Genomic DNA, 18317 nt, shown 5'->3' with positions numbered 1-18317 from the left:
CAACAGACACTTTCAGAGATACCCGTAGTGCACCTTTATAGCCACCTAGTTACATTGTGACGTTTGGTACACCCAAAGCATTCCTACGGTATCCGGGAGTTGCACAATCTCATGGTCTAAGGAAATGATACTTGACATTAGAAAAGCTTTAGCATATGAACTACACGATCTTTGTGCTAGGCTTAGGATTGGGTCTTGTCCATCACATCATTCTCCTAATGATGTGATCCTGTTATCAATGACATCCAATGTCCATGGTCAGTAAACCGTAACCATCTATTGATCAACGAGCTAGTCAATTAGAGGCTTACTAGGGACATGGTGTTGTCTATGTACCCACACATGTATCTGAGTTTCCTATCAATACAATTATAGCATGGATAATAAACGATTTATCATGAACAAGGAAATATAATAATAATAACTAATTTATTATTGCCTCTAGGGCATATTTCCAACAAAACAGGACACTCAGTTAGATGGCATTAAAAAAGTGTGTAAGTTATAAATTATGCTCATTTCTACCTTCAAGGTCTCCCACACTAACAACTTTTTCTCTACATCAACATCTCGCCAATGTAACTCTGCGGGCGGTATATGCTTCCTCACCAATGTACCAATGAAATTGGCAAATTCAGTTGCATCTGGCCCAACAGGCTGGCCATCCCCATTAAGTGGAATATGGATTTTGGGTTGATTGTGCTGGAAGATGAACCATCAAATGCACCATAATATCAAAAAATGATGGGAGGAATTTTGCCTCTAGAAGGCTCAAGGTCTCAGCTATTTCATCCTGCAACCTTTGCATGTCACTTATGCGAATAACCTGCTCACACGAATCAGTACCGCACTCACTCTTTCTGGTTCTCACTACAAGTGGCAGCAAGTCTTGCAAAAGGACATGGTTGTCATGGCTCTTTAGCCTAGTTAACTTTTTCTCCTTAACGTGCACATTACGGCGTATGTCAGATGCATAACCATTAGGAAACATGGCATTTTTAAATACTTTGCAAAATGTCCTCTATTGATCAGAATTCATTGTGTAAGGTGCCGGAGGAAAAAAACTTCATCATCATCAAGATAAATAGGTTGAAGATCCTTTCTAATATTTAGTGCTTGAAGGTCATATCGAGAATTAATATTATCCTTGGTTTTTCCATTGACTGCCAACAAAGTGTTAACTATGTTCTCACACACATTTTTTTCTATGTGCATGATATCAAAGTTATGATGCATCTTCAAATCCTTCCAATATGGTAGTTTAAACCAAATAGACTTTCTTTTCCAAATGATCAGCGGATCCCCTTTCTTACGTTTCTTAGTTCTAGGCTTCTTCGTTATAGGATCCTTTCCAAACTTGGTTTGCATATTTTCTGTCAGCTCTAAGATTTGCCTACCGGAAAGTGGAATGGGTGCTGTCCCACGTTCTATGTCACCAAATGTGCGTGTATCATACCTCAAGGGGTGATCTACACGTAAGAACCTACAATGCCACATATAGCAAGTCTTGCTACCATTTTTTAGCCTAAGAGAACATAATTGAGAGTGGCATTCAGGGCAAGCTCCTTCTCCAGAGGAAGCACAGGCAACCAAAGACCCAAGACCCGGTTTATCCGTAATTGTGCATATTATGGCAGCATGCAACTGAAAATACTCTCCGGTTGAAGCATCATAGGTCCTAACACCATCAAGAAACATATCTACCATATCATCAACTAGTGGCTCAAGATAGACATCAATATCACTACTAGGAGAATTTCTGCCAGGAATCAACAGTGATAGGATGAAATTTGATTGCTTCATAATCATCCAGGGTGGAAAGTTATAAGGAATCAATAATACTGGCCAAATGCTATAGCTGAGATTCATGGATCTAAATGGATTAAAACCATCGGCACATACTACAAGCTTAAGATTTCTGCTGTCTTATGCAAAATCTTTATTTTTTTCATCAAAATCTTTCCAAAGGAGGGAATCTTTAGGATGCCTAATCAAGCCATCTTGTGTGCTCTCTTCTGCATGCCATCTTGTGAGAGCCGCAGTTCTGGAACACACAAACAACCTTTGAAACCTCTTCTTTATTGGGAAGTAACGAAGAACCTTCTTAGGAACCTTGTGGACACGTTTCCCATCTGCACTCTTCCTTTCAGATTTCCATCTTGAAGCCTTACATTCTGGGCATGAATTGGCATTGGCATTGTTCTTCCAAAATAGAATGCAATCATTTTCACATGCATGGATATTAACATACCCAAGTCCTAGGCATTTGACTAGTTCTTTAGCTTCATTGGAGTTTTTGGGTATTGCGGACTGACGGTAAGCATCTTTTAGTAGATCTAACAGCAGATCAAAACTTCTATCAGACCACCCTCCAAGCAGTTTGGTGTGAAGAAGTCTCACTAGGAAATGAAGCTTTGAGAAATTCTTACAGCCTGGATATAGCTCTTGTCTAGAATCAGCTTCAAGTTTGTGGAGAGATTCTAGAAAAGAATCATCCTGATCTAAACAACAATCATCTTCAAGATCTCCCCCTTTATCCAAACCAGCAGCAAGGTCTCTTAGCAAATCAGATATATCATCGCCCTCATCCCTATCGTCACCCTCATCTAGATTTGGAGGAATGGAAGAAGAAGAGACACGTTCTCCATGAAACATCCACTGTTTGTAGCCATCTACAAATCCCTCGCAAACCAGGTGCTCGCGGACTTCAGACTCTTCTCTCCAGTACGAGTTCACACAGTTTTTGCAAGGACATAAGATTTTATTCTCAACCAATGATTTATTAAATGCATAGCCTAGGAATTTGGCGAGCCCTTGTAAGTACTTCTCTGTATGCCTACATGCAAGTGTACATGTGTAGTGTGTTATATATAGTTTCAGCATATAAGCAAAACAAAATATATATGCGGCGTTATACCTAGGCGCATCCATCCAACCTTTATCCATGGTATCTTAGCTTCACAACTGGTTACTACCAAGTCAACACTAAATCCTGAACGAATAATATCAAAACCAGAGAATGCAAGGAATCAATTTAAGTATTGTAAATAAATTGGCGCGGAAAAGAAACGAAGAATCATAGAACCAATTCAATGGTAGTACACATAGTAAAGGCAGATACCACCATAAATAAAATGGATCAAAGCTGTGGTTGACTCACCAACTAGTGGAGGATGCAACGAGAAGCATGGGAGGGGGATCGCTGCACCACTGCTGGAAGCTGAGTCGTTGGCAGCAAGAATCCTAATAACCAAAATAATTAGACAATATAAAAGTCAGTGTCAAACATGAGGAGGCATCTCTACATATTCATGATATCCACACATATGGAGGGCCTCTGGACTTGAGTGGGGAAGAGAAACTCACCTAGTGGTTGCAGCAAATATTCTACAACTTCTCTTTGTTGGCTCAATGTTACCAACAGTGCTCCTCTATGTTACCTGTAGAAAAAACAAGACAGATCACTTTTGAGATGCTGTGCTTTATACACTAGTAGAAAAAGGGCTTTTAGTCCCGGTTCATAAGGGCCTTTAGTCCCGGTTCTGGAATCGGGACTAAAGGGTCGTTACTAAAGCCTCCCCCTTTAGTCCCGGTTCTAACACGAACCGAGACTAAAGGATCTCCACATGGCCGCTGCCTGGAGGTCCACCTTTAGTCCCGGTTGGTAACACCAAGCGGTACTAAAGGAATTTTTATGATTTTTTTTTAAAAAAAATGAATTTTTTTTGGAATGTTTTTTTTATTTTCAAATTTCTGAATTATTTTAACCTCTCATCTCTAATCACCCCTCATCACTGCTCAATTTAACCTCTAATCTCTAATTACCCCTCATCATTCCAAATCATCTAACTTCCCGGACGGTCATCCATCCTCTCACTACTCCAGCCTGAGCCTGACAATAGTAAGATGTCAATCCTATTAACCTCAGAAATTTAGCTTGAGCATGAAGTCACACATTTCACTGTTTGAGTTTGAAACTATTGTTCTAAAAAATAACACTAATATTTAGTAACACTAATATTTCTTGAATAATTAGTTTGACCATTGTTTGACCACAGTTTGACCATAGTTTGATCAGATTTGACCAAAATTCAAAAAAACTGAAATAATTATTTAGTAACACTAATATTCTTGAATAATTATTTAGTAACACTAATATTTCTTGAATAATTAGTTTGACCATTGTTTGACTACAGTTTGACCATAATTTGACCAAATTTGACCAAAATTCAAAAAAACTGAAATAATTATTTAGTAACACTAATATTCTTGAATAATTATTTAGTAACACTAGTACTTCTTGAATAAGTAGTTTGACCAGATTTAACAAAAATTCAAAAAAACTGAAATTTGATGATTTTTTTTGCCTCCAGATCTTAAAAGCCCCGTAACTTTTTTTCTGTTAGGTTTTTGAGGATTTTGAAAATGTTTAACAGGGTTCCTCCCTAGTTAAATTTGGATGTAACTTTTCGAGTAGATGATTTTTCATATAAAAAACTTTTTCATCCGAGTTAGTATGCAAAAGTTATGCCCATTTTACTAAATTCAAGAGAGATTTTGCAAATAAAGTCGAAATTCACATTTGCAAATTTTCCCAACAACTAGACCACATATCACACGGGAAACTTGTTTTCTTTTATTTTTTTGAAATTTTCATCATTTTCTTTTATTTTTTTTAAAACTGAAAAGGCGATCCAGGTGGGTAGAGTTTGAAAATGGGACCTTTAGTACCGGTTCGTGCCATGAACCGGTACTAATGCCTCAAACCCTATTAGTACCGATTGGTGGCTCGAACCGGGACTAAAGGTCTAACCTTTAGTACCGGTTGGTGCCACGAACCGGTACTAATGGGCATCGCACCCTTTAGTCCCGCTTCGTGGCACCAACCGGGACTAAAAGGTCCAGACAAACCGGGACAAATGGCCCACGTGGCCCCTGGGCTCACGAACCGGGACTAATGCCCCCATTAGTCCCGGTTCTAGACTGAACCGGGACTAATGGGCTAACCCGGCCTGGACCAAAGCCCTCTTTTCTAATAATGATATATTTACAGCTCTCTGCCATGTTTTCTTTCACTGCAAAATCTACTTCAGTAAACAAAAGAGAAACTCAAGTTTAAAATTTTTGTTACTGAAATTTAGGTATAACATCAGGTCAGTTAAGTTGTATGTTTTCAGAGACTCCGGTTTTTTGGATGTATGTCCGAGTTGCATGTTTTTAAAGGAAACATGATTCTAAAAGTCAAGATGATGCTTTTTAATGAAGTAATACATACTGTTGGCAAGGTTAATCCATATGCATGACAATATTTAGCTCCTCAGCGCTCTTTTTGTGTATTAACTTTATAGTTAAACTCTTCTTCATTTGTCTTCAGATCATCCAAACAAGAAAACTCGATACCGATGACTACAAATTCCTTTCTATCGGGACGGTGAAATTAAAGGACAGAATTGCAATGGGAAAAAATCAAAATTTGCACACAACAGCTCAACTTCTAGAATTAGTTCATATTGCTACCACCAAGCTTCTACTCTATACATTGATTATCACATTTTCTGCCTGCATAGTATCTCACAATCAGGCTAGCTGCAGTACACATCAAACTGGAGAAGAAAAGCAAGAGGTGTAGGCGTTCACTACTGCCGGAGCTCCCCGTTCCCCACCAGCCCACTCTCACAACAAAGCCTAGAGAGAGAGAGGGGGGGAGGGGGAGGGAGGTAAGGATAGAGAGGGAAGAGTTGTACCTCAGCCGCATCAACCATTGCCATTGCCGCTGCGTGTCTTCGAGAGCTGGACGGTGGAGATGGGGGAAGTCAGTCCAGGGAGGGTGGCTTGCCGCTTCCCAAGATGCTCACACGCCTATTGCTGGTTGAAGAGAGGCACCCGGAGAGAGAGAGAGCACTAGGGCATGGGGCCAGCGGCGGAGAGACAGGACGGCATTGGGCGACATTGACGGGGCAGGATGGCGTGGGGCGGTGCTGCAGAGGGAGGGCGGCGGTGGAGCGGCGCCGCAGAGGGAGGGCGACGTGGGGCGACGGTGGAGCGGCGCTGCAGAGGGAGGGCGGCGTGGGGCAGCGGTTGGACGGCGTGGGCCGGTAGTGGGAGTGTGGGATCGACCGGAGGGAGCCTGGCAGCGTGCGTGGGGAACGAATAGATCGAGCTAGCGCTAGGGATTTGGCTGTCCTGTGCGTACGTGCGAGGGGAACGAAGGAGAGATTGGTTTTTTTAGGGAGATTGGGTTTTTGGGGGAAAATGTTCGCGGGTTGGGCCGTTTGTTGGCGCTAAAATTTGGTCGTTCGCGTGTGAGGCCCAGTTAGCTTCAGAATGTCGGTCGGCGTTATTTACCGACCGACGGTCCGTGGGCCATAATGGGTTTCCCGACCGACTGTTTGATGATATATGTTACAGCATTCCCGACCGATAGTGTGTCACTGAACAGATGTTTCCCCACCCACAGTCCGTTAGAAATTTTTCTGACATATTGTCGGTCGGCAATGGTGACTTTTTCCCAACACACACCGGTAGGGAATTTTGGTGCATGGTGTAGTGAATCAAGCAGACACGAAACATACCAGAAAATTATAAACAGGAAAGCATTTTATAAAACATTGAGGACCTCTGTCACGCCGCTCGCCGCCGTCTCCAGGAGTTGAGGCTCAGCTAGTCGTTTTGCCCGGGAGGATGGGTCTGGCCAACTCCGTCCTTCCAAAAAGTTGTGTGATTTCCAAGGACATCTTCTTGCTTCCCGTCTCTTGGTGGCTTGGTGATGAAAAACGTTTGGTGACGGTTCTACGCCGCGATGGAGTGGGTCAAAAGGCTGAGTCCGCCGTCCAATCATTAACCGGTGGAAGACGCTCGTGGGAGGCCTGGTTCGGCAGTGATGCTCAGGGCGATTGTCGTCGAGAAAAGGGCTCAGCGGCGGCAACCAACGTAGGTGCGCAAAGGCGATGCGGGTTTGGTAGGCATCGGGTGTCCCGCACTGCTGCCGTAGACTCGAGGCGAGTACTCAACAACACCACAATCTTCCATGGTCATGGTGCTCCGGCCTATTCTCCTCGAGTGGGATCATAGCAACGACACAGGTAGTGTCTTGCGTACCCTAGCGCGGTGGGCACACGATCATCAGATGAATGAGATGGAATCTGGAAAGGAAGGGAGATATTTTTATGGAGATACGCGGAAAAGGCAGGAAATAAACCAAGATAAGGAATAGAAGAATATGCGCGTGATTGATGTGAATGGATTGCGTTATGCATTGCCAAAGCAGAGATCGCTTATCATAGAGAATTGAATGAGTTACCAAAGATTGATCCTGGTTTAGCCGGAAAAATAAAAACTGATTTAAATAGAAAATCAGGCGGGGAGGAAATACAGGGAGTAGTAGAGATTACCATGCATGAATTAATTGCGACTGGTTACCATACATGAATTAATTACATGTTAAGGAAGGAATAGAAAAACCAAGGATAAAACCGGCGGGAGAAAACCGGTGGGGAGAAAAGAAAATCGATTGAGGGGAGGGGGGGGTTATACGAGAGGTTGGACGAAGCGAGGGAAACATAAGAGTGGAGAGGAAACCTTACGTTTTTTTAGGTAGTAGAGAAGTAGAGAAATGGAGGGAGCAGTACGTACGTAATCTAACGCATGACCTACCGGCATGCATTAATTTAGGTCAAGTTACCTGAGCTGCATGGCACCGAAGTATATACTCAATTGGCGGCAAGGTCAAGCTTTAGGCATGAGATTTTCTTCACATGACTTTAGACTAAGGGCTTGTTTGGTTTGTGACTAACTTTGTCAAAGGTTGTCATATCTAAAGTTAGGCAAGTTTGACCAACTTAGATGAGTGTTTGGTTCAAGTCACATCTTAGGCAAGCCTCACTTGGGCCCTACATGGCATACACATAAAAAAACTGGCAAGATTCTCTTAGACTTGCCAACTTGTGACTTTCATTTTGATGAATTAACCTTAGGCAAGCTTGGCAAAAATGTGTGAAAAAATGTGACAATGCTAGGCCTAAAACTAAACAGCCCCTAACGCCAGATGACCAGATAAGTGTCGATTCCACCGTTGGCAGACGAAATCTTGGGAGTGGAGGTTGACTGGGTGCAGTGTGACTCCTGTACTGTACTGTTATATTTTTCTTAACAGAATCACACATGGCAGAGATTAGGCAACCGAAGAGTTAACTAATTTCCGTAGCGCCTGACATGCAGAAACATGCATGCATGTAACCTGATTAAGCCAGTGCAAATAGGCCAATTTTGATGATGATTCGAATCAAAACTGGTCTCCCTGACTTCACAATTCCCATCATTTTCTCTATGTACTCCATCTGTAAACTAATATAAAAGCATTTAGATAATTATTTTAGTGTTTTAAATGCTCTCATATTAATTTACAGAGAAAATACTTGATTAACGAGCACGGGTCTTTTGGCCCTGTCAGGAAATTTAACTAGTCTCCATCCCGCAAAAATAATTAAACAGGCACCGGGAACAAATTCAGTGGCCCAGCGAGCTAGCAAACCCAGCCAGGGCACATGCGTGCCGGCGCATGCCAAACAAAGACGACCATTAAACTTGTTAGGCTGGTCACAATGGGCAAGAATATAAGCTAGTAACTTCACACTTCCCTAGACTATGTTACTACCTCCATAGTGGGTAGGAACATCTATGTAGGGTCATGCAACGATATATTTATTAGGTTATAGACTCATTGTTTCTTTGAGTGTGCGATGTTCCGATAACTTAGCTAGTTACCACAAGCACCTCTTTCTTCATTAAATACGCGCCACATAAACAAAGTTGTATTGGAGTGTGTGATGTTACTCCTAAGTTCCTCCCCACTGATTAAACAGTACGGAGTACTTCCTCCTTTTCAATTTATAAGGCTCAATTTCAAAATCTCTCCAACCAAGTTAGACGGTGATTGGTGGAATTAATTTCATAGTTTGCACAAGAGTACGCTCGTTTTTCTCAAAAAGTTATGTTTATCGATCCATTAATTACAATGAATGCATGCATGGCCATTAAATTTTCATGAACTTCTACATGCATTGGTAAGTTTTCTCCTGATACTGCTTGCGTCGGGGTAATTTAGTGCACCTCGAAATTCAAACATGTGATGAAAAGTAGTACTAGTAGAATTGAGACTTATAAAACAAAAAAATAAATTTTTATGAGCCCTATAAACCGGAAAGGAGGGAGTAGCTAGCTTGATAAATACCTGATGCATACTCTTTACAAATTTGTCTTCAATCGACTGTGCAGAAGGCACGGAGAGTTAAACAACAGTAGAAGTTTCATTTAAATTGCTACTCATTCCGTAAAGAAATATAAAAGCGTTTAAATCACTATTTTAATGATATAAACACTTATATTTCTTTGTACAGAGAGTACTACCGTAGAATGCCGTTAAGAAGATTACTAGAACATTGACTAATTATTCTCCTCTTGAATGGTAAACGAGGCAAAAGAAGCCAAATTCACAACCCTTTACAAAAGTTACATGATTCAAGTATAATATCCTTTTTGAGGAAACATGTTATATGTCCTTCTGTTTTCACCAGAAGTAGCACAATTTGGCAGCATCCGTTATGCGCTACGACAAGAAAATGTCTTCCTATAGAGTGCTCCAAGTGTTAAACAAACCGGCAGCTAGAGGTGTACTTAATTAATTGGCCCTTCAACTAACTTCAACTTGGTGTGACTAACGACATCAATTAGCACCAAAGCTGAAAATTTGTCTGCCTAAACGCCAACCAAAAGTATCCCCGCCAAAGAAAATGGCAACCAAAAAGTACATACCAAGTCGCGCCAACGACAAAACTAGATCACCTGATTCCTATGCCCAATATTGATCGACTAAAGATGCTCAGATGAAGATACGATCTAACTAGCTAGCGTGGCGTACATCAATTCTTTAATTCAGCACTATAGCCTGGTACTTAGGGGTTCCTTTTGCTAAAGAGGTCAGATTAGAGTTTTAGTTTTCAATTGTGGTGCATAATCCCCATGTGGATCTCCCTCCGCACCTTTTAGTTCAACTCGATGCCTCCAGCTCAAGAAAAATTCAGTGCACCAGTGGTGTTATCTTGCAATCATCGCTCATGAGTTTATCACAGTGGCCTTCAACTCGTTAACACTGCAAAATCTTAGTACGATACTATTAGAAATGTTAGAGAAAAACACGACAAATGTTTATCAACAAGATTGATGGCTAAGATCCAGCTGAAACAACACAAAACAGTCAGAGAACCTCCGAATCCACATTGTGGATGCGTATATGACAACGCTGAATTGCTGTAATAACTTGGAAATGTACAAGAAGCATCCATGCATGAAGTGCATATTTCCTCACATGCATGGGCTAGGTCTAACTGAGCAGGTATCTTTTTGTTTTCAAAACGAAGAGAAAAGATTTGCCCCAACGATTAATTAAAAAGAAGAGAACTGTTTGATTTATTAACAAAACTGGCGAAAACCGAAACTGAGCAGGTATCATGCATGCATGCAGCTCACATACCGGCCACATTGCCACTGACGCATGCATGCATCTAGAAGCGACGGTGTGCATCTGTAGTCATTAGTCAGAGACCAAGATCTCCAGTTGATTACAACTAATCCCAAGGAACCTGGAGAGTCTTGAGAGAGGAAATTGCAGCAACGGGACAGGGGCGCCAATATTCGCGCCGAATCAGTTGGTGAGGGGACATGGAGGCGTTGGCATATCACCGAAGAACCCTACATCCGTTAAGCACAGCATCGCTTCTGTCTGCAACTAATTATTCTCTATAATCTTGAAAGAATCTTAAATTCTTAATTGTCTTGCAACTCTCTTCTCATTTTGCCAGTTTAAGTAGCCTTGCATGGCAAGCCATTGACATGCTCACATGGGTCGCACAAAGTGCCCGACAAACTACATAATTTAAGTTGCCCATTAATTTGTACTCCTGCATTGCTGCATTACTATTGATGAAAAGGAGGATGGGGCGTCGACCCGTTGGCTGGGCAGCTGAGGTTGCTGCCAGCCCACTCGAGTTCAAGTCCCGTCTTGAATGCGTAGTGCTCGCGGAGTTTCTCCTATAAAAAAATGCCAACGAGGGTTAGGCCTTGGGTTGGTTTCATTTCTTTTACTATTGAGGAAAAGACTGGTAAAATGTGTACAATAATAGACACTCATGGATGCATCAGTGTTTAATAGGGGCACACTGTGACGTCGCCGTGTGGGCGTGGCCGCTTCCCGATCTCACCTGCCGTCGTGGTCGCGCGCCAGAGCCCGCTTGCCTCCGTGGCCGCGCGCGCGGCCGTGCCCAAGCTCGCGTGCCGTCGTCAGCGCGCGTCCGTGTCCTGCCCAAGTCGCCACGCCGCACATTAGGTGTTTGATAACATGTCTGAGAAAATAGAGGTCAGTGTTTGCGACTAGCGTTGGATTGCAGGCTTCCGCATCAGTTGCCGGACATATGTCCGGACTAAAAAGAACATTTACGGTCGAAATATGCAGGTTGACGTTGGAGATGCTCTATACATGATCTTAAGCGTCTTATATTAGTTTACAGAGAGTACATCGCTGCCTGAAAGCAAGAAAACTTTCTTGTACACTGATGGAGCATTAGCAGTGTATGGAATATATATAGCGACAATCCAAAATTGGAGCATAGTATATATTCAATTTGATGATAGACATGCATGCATGTGTTGTAGCTAGTCGATGACCGTTGGTGTAAACGTACGATCACTTTGTCTTTACCGAGACTTTGAGTCCAAAATGGTTCCGCATTCCACGGGCGAACGTACGTCCGCACAAATTCTTTGTTTCTTGTGTGTACCATTGAAAAGCACGCAGTACATGCACACATGTGCTTTGATATTATGGTTTCCAAGGGAATCGAAGAAAGCCCGATCGTCGTGGTCAAAACGTCACTTCTCTATTTCCTCTTTTTCTCCTCCAGCACACCGGTTCACATACTATGGGATTTTCTATGCTTATCTTCCATGGTACGTGACAGTACACCGGTTCACATATTTTTCATTGCAAACTAAAAAAGAAACACGGTAAAACATTCCACTGATACGTACGGTACGGGTGCCTTCTTCATGCATGCGGTGCCAAGAAGAAGATGGGCTACCGATTCGCACGTCGTCTAGGTCATGCTGCACGTTCCAGCCGCCGATCGAGCCACAAGCTGAAGCTAATAGCATCGGAGCAATTCTAATAGCATTAGAGCAATAGAGTTGTCATAATTTGAACCACCAAGAGTGGTATGCAAACGATCATAAAAAAATATGAAGGCTGATCGAAACGGATTTTGGCAAAATCAGAATCACCAAAAATCAACATGCATAGAATTCTCTTGAAGTAGGACCTACCTGTCATTGGGTCATTGGGTCCTCGCAAAAAAAAGGACGTACCTGGCATTGAGTCATCGCTTCTTTCCCAGTAATCACCGATTTAGAAGCACACATTTGATTCAAAAACCAGACATTTCATTCCTATAGACAACGAGAGAAAATTAGTTGCATTGTGACTTACATTCATAGAATAACTAATTGATTACGCCGATGAATAGCATACAACTAATTACTTGTGGCTACGGCGACCGCGGGATTTGCTAGCAGTGGAATGCGGCGTATGACGCTGCAATCTCACAAAACGGCATCGTCCCACGCCGATCATGCGTGGATGGCGGCACCGTGGGCGCGATGAACCAGAAAAATGTTCTGCGCCTTCGTCCCGCAGGCCATGTGCGGGCGCCGAAGACGGGGGTAAGTGCTCGTCCCAAAAATGTTGCTCTCTTTCCACATCCATCACCCGACTAGTGTTCACGACATTGTGTACAAGCCCAAAAGGGGGGCGGTTCATCCAGCTCGTCCTGCTTTTCCTCCTCCTCGGACCGAAAGATGAGAGGGTGCTCCTTCCGCTGCGGTGTTGACTCAAAGTCATGATTGGGAGGCATCGAGGAGGTGATTGTATAGGGCGAGGGGGGACGTCATCCTCCTTTTATAGGCCACCGCAGAGCTAGTAAGAGGGCAGTTGGGCAGCAGCGGGCGTCCGACGACCATTCACACAACATCCGTAGCAAGGAGATGATGTCGCGTGGTGGACATTCGATGGGTCGCTACATGAATCTGACCAAGCGGGTGCGCCATTTAATTGTCGGGTGCTTGACAGTCATGTCTCCCCACTCGCCGGTGATTTTCTATGTCGACGGCAGCGCCGCTTCAAATCCCGGCTTTGGTGTGATGATGAAAAATATAAAACTTCACTTCTGCCACGACAATTGGGTTTGGACAGAGCTCCGAGCGGGGCCTCCACAGCTTCCATATTCCATGCGAGCTCCATAATATATGGCGATCACGACGCATATGACGATCTGTTAGAGCCCCTTTTTATATGTTGATCGCCACACAGGTGATTATAATGGCGATCGGCCACATGTAGCACATCTGCTAGAGTTGCTCTTATATAGAGGAAGATACACGGGTCCAACATACTAGCAACCTCAGCCATACCCATCGTTTTTTTGTCATTTGTTTTTGTTTATGTTTCTATTATTGTTTTCTTGTCCAAGTTTTTTTTTCATTTTAGAAGATATACATTTTTTGGACAATACCCTATCATTTTATAAACTGAACATTTTCTCTAAATATGTGACCACTTCGAAATTTACACAGTTTTTTTTTAAAATAGGTGCATTTTTTAGTTACATCAACATTTTTAAAGGCTTGTATACTTCTTAAACCTACATGAAGATTTTTTTTAAAATGTTTGAAGACCTTTTGTAATTACATGTTTTAAAAAATTTGATGAACACCTTTTTTAATTACACGGATAATTTTTTTTCGAGAAAACGCAAAAGAGTTTGCGTTTCATTTCATTGAACAGGAAGAGAACAGCAGTACAGGTACAACCTCCCGGGAGGAGGGACACACGCACACACACCATCGTCCTCACCAGACAAGCAGGTGAGGAGGTGCTACCAACTACAGACCGCAACAACGAAAGGTCTAGCCTTGTCCAGCCTCCAACCATGAATGGCAAGGTAGCTAGACACAAAGCCTCAAGGCCGCGTCACAGCCGTTGCCAGGCGCCTCCGAAGAAGACTGCATCTCCAGGGCTGGCCGGGCCAACGTACCTTCCACCCATATGTGCCTAGAGACGGCAGGTGGATGGCAGGACCCAGCCAAAACTAGCGAAGCCATCGTCTTGGACGTGCCGGCGCCGGCGTACATTGCGCCCCGGACGCCCACGCTCCATGCTGCAGCCCTCATCACAGCATCGCATTACCAGCAAACCTCGCCGGAAAGACCGGGGAGGCCACCATCTCCAGCTGACGCATAGGGGACTCCAAGTGCGACCCAAGCAGCGCTTTCAAGAAAGGAACGGCGCTGAGACGCCGTCGCTGCCTTGTCCAGGGAACTGGACCAAGGGTTTCCCCCGGTGCCCGAGGAGAGGGTCCAGTCTGGGCCATGACAGCGCCTCCATGGAGGTAACGGCACCCTCAGGTGTCGCCGTTGTCAGCGCAGGCCATCGCCGCGCAGGGATTTTGCCCGGCCCAAGACCAGAACCCCAAAACCGCCGAAGCAGAGCAAACAGGAGATGGGGAAGCAGATCGCCAGAGAGGACCACCAGCACCGAGAGGGAAACCACGTATTGTCACTGTCGATGTAGGGAAGCACCGGCCAGCGCAGTGCAGCAGCTGCTGGATGGCTGCCAGACAAGGCCAGCCATCGCACGGGACACGTCGAGCAGGGCTAGTGGCGCCGTCGCGGAGACCAGCCACCTGCACCTTGCCGCCGCCGACCATGGCCGCTGCCGCGCCGGCCCGCAGCCTCCGCCACCCGGATCCGCCGGGGCACAGCCAAGCAGCCGCAGCCGCGCCCCCAAAGGGTCGCGCCGTGCCGCCCGCGTGCTCGCCACGCCAGTCCAGAGGCCCGACCCTCTGGATCTGGGGCCGCCGTCGCGAAACCCTAGGTTCGGAGAAGCGCAGCTCCGTCAGCCTCGTCGAGCCCCACGCTCGAGGGGGGAGGCCGCCTGGGAGCGAAGTCCCGCCGCCGCCGGATCCACCAGGGCTTTGCCCGGCGGGGAGCACCGGCGGCGGCAGGGGGAGGGGGAGGAGGAGGGGAGGGAGCGCTTGAGGGCTGCGTCGCCTCCCGAGTCGCCCGTGGGGAGGGCGACGCGGGGGAGGGGGGTTTCCACACAGATAATTTTTAAAAATGGGCAAACACTTTTTATAAATATTTTATAATAACAATAACTTTTCAAAATACATGAACACTTAAAAAAAGCACCAAAATATTTCTTACTATTTAACATGTCATATAAATAAGCTGGACCAATTTTGTTTGGACCGATAGAACTATACACCATACCTTGTATTCATTCAAACTAACAAAACACGATTTCGTCAAGAAAAAAACAACAAAACACGGTAAATCTATGGATATACGGCAAGGCATTCTTTGTAATGCAGACTGTAATAATCCCACTTAATCAATGAAAGCTTTTCATTCGCCAAAAATAAAAGTACTATTCCACTGGCACGTACCCTTCTCCATGCGTGTGATGGGAATAAGAAACTGGAGTAGTGATTCGTACGTCGTCTGGTGCTGCACGTTCCAGCCGCCGATCTGAGCCAAAAGCTGAAGTTAGTGGCACTAGAACAACTAAACAAGTCGCCATAATTTGAATCACGAAAAATGCTATGCAGGCAATCATAAAAAATATGATGGCTGAAACAGACTTTGGCAAAGTCAGAATCATCAAAAAATAAACATGCATAAAATTCCCTCAAAATAGGACTCATCCGTCAACGGGTCATAAATTCTTCTCAATAATCCTCCAGTCATAACTCATAAGCACACACTTGATTCAAAAACACATGTTTCATTCTATAAATAGGGTCAGAAAATTAGTCACGCTGTTCCAATAATCCTCTAGTCATAACTCTAAGAGCATGCTTGGATCCAAGGGACTATTTTTAGTCTGACTAAAACTAGTCTTTTTTAGAGGTTAAAGTTTCAATCACCCCTGACTAAAGAGAGGCTAGAACTAGTCTTGAGACTAAAAAGTTTTAGTCAGGCGAACCCTACTAAAATGTGGATTAGTCCTCTCTCTCCTCATTTAACTCCTCTTCTTTAACACATGCGAGTTCTGGATTGGAGGGTTTGGAGGATAATAAATGCTCATTAACTCAATTTTAGTCTATTTAGTATTTGTATCCAAGCATGGGTGAGGCTAGCAAGTTTTAGTCTCACTACTTTTAGTCATGGGACTAAAACGTATCCAAGCACCCTATTACATTCATAGAATAACTAATTGATTAACCTAATAAGTAGCCACGTACTGACCCATATGTGCCCCTTTGCTCCCTTCACCCGCGAGTCAAGGCGAATGCGACAGGGTTTCCACTGCCCCCCGTTGCCGCCGCCGATCTACCTCATCTCTTGTGGCTTTAGGGCCATGTAGGCGCGCCGAATCCTAACCCCTACCGGTGGGAGGGTTTCGTGTTTAGGTGTTTTTGAAGATTTGTTAGGGGTTTGTGTCTTGCTCAAGAAGGTGAGGCGGCAACGTCCCCGAAGATGGAATAAGGTTCTTCCTGCCTAGCTCTCGTCCCGATGGTGTGTCAATTGAGCGAGAGGGAAGAACGCTGGCCTTTCATAAGGCGCGACAAGCGGCATTACGGGGCTAGTTGGGGAGGCAGCGGGTGGCCATTCACACGACATCAGAAGCAAGGCAACGATGCCGTGTGACGGCCATCCGATAAGCGACTATGGGAATCCGAAGGAGTGGGCTCGCCATATAATCTCCGAGTAGTTGATGGTCACATCTCCTTCGCCGCTGGTAATTCTCTGTGAAATCGACATCCCTTCTTCATATCCCTGCTTCGGCGTGATGTGGAAGGACATAAAACTTCATTAGCGCCACGACAACTGGATTATGATAGATATCCAAAGAGTCCCCCCCCCCCCCCCACACACACACATCTTTCATATTTTTTTCCCTTTTGTTTATGTTTCCTTTATCTTTCTTGTCCATGTTTCCTTTTTATTTATTTTTAGAAGACATACAAATTATTTTCTAAAAAATACTCTATCATTTTGAAAAAATGCTAAACATTTCTCTAAAAGGTGTGACCACTTTCAAATTTACACAATTTTTTAAAAAGGGGAGTTTTTTCAGTTACATGAACTTTTTTAAAGGCATGTACAGTTTTTAAAACCTACATGAACATTTTTTAAATGGATGAGCACTTTTTAGAATCACATGATTTTTTAGAAAACTAGATGGACACCTTTTTTCAAGTAGCGAGCATGCCTAGCGAAGCGACGGATTTTAGCGCAACCAACACACGGTAGTGTGCAGTCACTGTACGAACCAATCATTTAGTCATTTTCTAATTTAACTCCTTTTCTTTTTATTTGTGGGGAAATTTATTTTTTCGAATATGAATATTATTGGTAAAATCCAAATACTTTTTAAAACTACAAACAATTCTGAATAATTCGAAAAAATGCAAACATTTTTTGTACTATAAATAAATATTAAAGATGGGCACATTTTTTGAATTTCCAAACAAAATTTGAAAAACATGATCAAAATTTCATTTTTTTAAATATGATCATTTTTTAGAATTTATGAATAACTTTTGGAAACAATAATATTTTAAAATACTGAAGATATTTGAAGCCAGGGATATTGTTTGAAAATGCAGTCATTGTATAGAATTTCAAAAAAGGTAAAAAAAATAGGATTTTTTAAAAAGGTAACATTTTGAAAATGACTAAAAATATAAAAACAAAAAAGGAACCGAAAACATCTGGTGAAAGAAAAACAGGGAAAAAGATAATACAAAAAAAATTAAAAACTAGACCATGACCTTCTGAACGGTTCTGAAAACCAGGGAACCATTGTACAGCTAATGCGGTGGTTGTTTCTTATAAGCCAAAAAAGCACCTATTTTGGTGCTTTCTGCTTTGACTTTTGCCTTTTTGTCTCATTAAGCCCTCGTTGAAGGTGGTATGGACAGTGTGCGACTCCACATAATTATTGTGCTCATGGTAGTGTTTGTGGATTTTTTGCCAATACTTGACACCGTCTTATTTCGAGGAATTGGGTCCATGCTTATGACCAACCAAGATTCACACAACAACAACACATCCTCAAAGGTTGTGGATGTTGGACCTCTTGCTTTGGCACCTCTTTTTAGTGTGTGATGTTGCCCGATATCAGAGGAATTGGTATCACCCAAGTAAAAATGCATAAGCTCTTGACCATTATGAGTGATGAGGATGTCCGTCCGGATGCTTAGGGT

At 43.4% G+C, this 18317-nt stretch overlaps 1 pseudogene; it reads right to left on the bottom strand.

The window, feature by feature from the left end:
* Nucleotides 1–13838: 13838 nt before the first annotated feature.
* LOC123115590 (uncharacterized) lies at nt 13839–14539 on the bottom strand (annotated as a pseudogene).
* Between the last annotated feature and the right edge of the window lie 3778 nt (nt 14540–18317).

This window comes from Triticum aestivum, chromosome 5B (genome assembly GCF_018294505.1).
Source record: "Triticum aestivum cultivar Chinese Spring chromosome 5B, IWGSC CS RefSeq v2.1, whole genome shotgun sequence".
Classification (NCBI taxonomy): domain Eukaryota; kingdom Viridiplantae; phylum Streptophyta; class Magnoliopsida; order Poales; family Poaceae; genus Triticum; species Triticum aestivum.
Note: the sequence above shows the minus strand (reverse complement) of the source record. Positions and strands in the feature narration are given on the sequence as shown.